This window comes from Cynara cardunculus (genome assembly GCF_001531365.2).
Source record: "Cynara cardunculus var. scolymus isolate 2C chromosome LG 2, CcrdV1, whole genome shotgun sequence".
Taxonomy (NCBI): Eukaryota; Viridiplantae; Streptophyta; class Magnoliopsida; order Asterales; family Asteraceae; genus Cynara; species Cynara cardunculus.
In genome coordinates this window covers 41590554-41593751 of record NC_037529.1, presented here as the reverse complement: position 1 = coordinate 41593751, position 3198 = coordinate 41590554, and positions in this window count along the sequence as shown.

The following is a 3198-nucleotide window of genomic DNA, read 5'->3' as shown; positions in this document are numbered from 1 at the left end:
AGGAGATTATTGGGATTAGAAAAGGAAAAGGTTTCACAAGCTGAAAAGGTTTTAATTGATGAAAAGAAAGAGATGGAGATAGAAAAGAAGAGAATTATGGAAGTTGAAAGAAAGTTTGGAGCTGAACGAGAATCTTACGAGAAGAAGATTAACTCTCTCGAGCTGAACGCAAAGATGCTTCTAAAGCAAATCTCGGATTTTGAGCAGCTTATCTTTTTGGAAAGAGAGAAGAATGCTAAAGAAAAGACAGACATATTCGAAGACTGTCAGAGCCAGCTACAGAAATTGTCTGAAAGCATTGATTTAAAGCAAAAGGCTTTAGACGAAGAGAAAAAGCAATTTGCTATAGAGAAAAAAAATACTTCAAAGAAGTATACAACAATTGCAAAAGAGCTTACTGAGAAAAGGAAGTGGCTTGACATMGCTTYRRAGAATGACAAAAGCAGCTCAGATGAAGAGAAGAGAGAGTTGGTTAATCAGAAGAAAAGATTTGAAATGATTCAGAAGGAGTTTCAGAAGGAGTTAGAAGGTAAACTCCTAGATACTTCAAAAAAATTGTCTGATCTAAAGACAGACCTTGAAACTGAATTGAACATGAGAACTGAACTGAACTGAAAATTAAATTTGATTTAGTTACTGTAGAACGAGACCAGCTTTTACAAAAAGTCAAAGACTTTTCGTGTGCTCAAAGCTTAACTGGTTCTCCTTCTTAGTGTAAAACCAGCTTTTATAATTGTTCATATTCGAACAGTTATTCAAGCAGTCCTAAATCTAATGTTTCTAAGAACTATTCTCGTTCTAATCATTACTATCAAGGGTATGTCATTAGTTCACCTAATTACTCTTCAAAGATTAAAAGCATGTGGGTTAATAAGTCTGATTCTGTTTTATCTTATACACCTGTTGGTACTAACAATCTTCCTTACATTGTGAAGTCTACTAATGATTTGATTAATCTTAGCAAGAGAAGGATTTTGTGCTCAACATGCAGAACCAATAATTTTGTAAATAACAAAAGGTTCAACAGGTGGCATGAAGATAACAGCTATCAGGACAACTGGAAAGGTAAGAACAGGTATGATCACCATTACTGGTACGGTTCATATTTTATTCCTGATCATTCTGTTCATAGTGCTGAAAAGAATACATCTTATAGAAAGAAATGGTTTGGAAATTACAACATACCCCAACCAAATACTAACATATTAGGACCCAAGTTCGTTTGGGTACCAAAATCTACTTGATTTGGTTTTGCAGGTGTGTCAAATTTATGCTGATCAGAATATCATTTCAATGATACACCGATGCAGGGGGGGTTGTGATTTGTTTCAAACTGTGGTTTCTAAACACCCAGTTTAGAACCCGTACTTAAAATGTTTTCTTTTTAATTTTTGAGCTTAAATGATTCATTACTTAAATCTGTTTTCTAGGGGGAGACTCTAGAAATTTTTTGAATAAATGTTTTTGATTTTTTTTTGGAAAACGAGTACATTTTCTGAACAGGTATTTCTTGAGATTTTACTTGCGTAACTTCTCATCGTACATAATTCCAATACCTGTTTCAGCTATTCTTCAAACTGTTATTATCACGTCTCTTATACGAAAATCATTTTTGGTGATAATACACTTGTTTGTATTCAACATTGTTTTCTGATATATTTTTTTTTCTTTGACTGATACACATTTTTTTTAATATCAGAATCTGTAAACTTGTTCTTACAGATCTTCATTCTTTTTTCTCATACATATCAAATATTCGAATTGTTGTCGCATCATTCTTTATTGATCGTGCTTAAAGCCAAATGACTTGATCAATTTTTTTTATCTGATCATTGTGCTTTGAAGAAATAATATTTTGATCATTCATTGTGATCATATGTGCATAAAGCAATATTTTAGGAGGGACTGAGTGCTTATCAGAAATACCTCTATGGAATGTCAAAACCGACAGACCTACCCAAGAGGACAACCATATCTGAGTGAGCTTAAATACAAAAGGGTTTGTGTGTTGAGACTAAAATGAAAAAGAGAGGGGTAGTTGTTGCGAGCTAAAAGAATTAACGAGAGTTGTGTCAGGATTAAAAGAATATGAATATCCTGTTCCAAACTTACATAATCCGGGCACACCACACAATCTATTAGTTCTCAATTCTTTGGAGACTAATATTGAAAAAGGCAAAGCCCAGGCCAATTCTTGTCACAACCCCACCAACTACTCATTTATCTCTCAACAGATAAATGTTTCAATAACATTTGGGGCACACAGCTCATTATCTATCAATTTCTCATTTGGAGAAAGTTGATATTGAATCAGAAGGATATATGTCCCCCCTTCAAGTCTTTTTGATCACATATTGAGTCTGATAAATTTGTGTAGTCCACAMGRTTTATYTTTTTGAGCCTAAACAGAAGCATAAGTTGCTTTATTCTTTTACACTACACAGATTTAACATTTTATATGTTAATTTGCCAAAACGTTCATAGATATGCTATTTTTTAGCTATCAATGATTGAATGTGAGATGAACATCAAAAAGTCTCATATATACAGTACATCCGTTGTACTGAGTATATCTGTTATACTCACAGGCCAATCTTTTTATAAGATTGAAAACAATTTCATACATTGAAATTGGTTGTTATCTTCCCATTCCCTTAATCTGAAAAGATTAAATAAGTGGATTTGCAAAGATCTACTTACAGTTTCATGATTTGACGGTTTAAACGGAAAATTTCATTCATCTTTTGTATGATGGAATGATTCTCATTTCATCATAAGGGGGAGTATATGTAATAATGAATGAAATCTTCATTTCCGAACATTGTTAAAGGGGATTTGATGCAAAGATCAAGGGGGAGTAACTTCGATAATGGCAAAAGACTCATAAGAAGAAGTGCGATTGAAGATGATTAAAGAAAGATTTTTTGTATGCTACAACGAATGAGAGATGTTGAATGTGAAGATCATTTTTCACAATAGTTTACTGAAGACTTGTTATCTGAAGATTATTTGAAGATCACATCTTGTACAGTGTTTTTGAAGATATTTTTGAATATGTTCTACATTGTCAAAAGAGAAGATCACCGTGATTCTACATTCGAGGGGGAGAATGCTAGAAGATCTTTCTCAACAGTTGATCGTTTGAAGATTACATGTTGAAGATTTCATTTGAAGAAGACATATTGTGCATATTGTTTC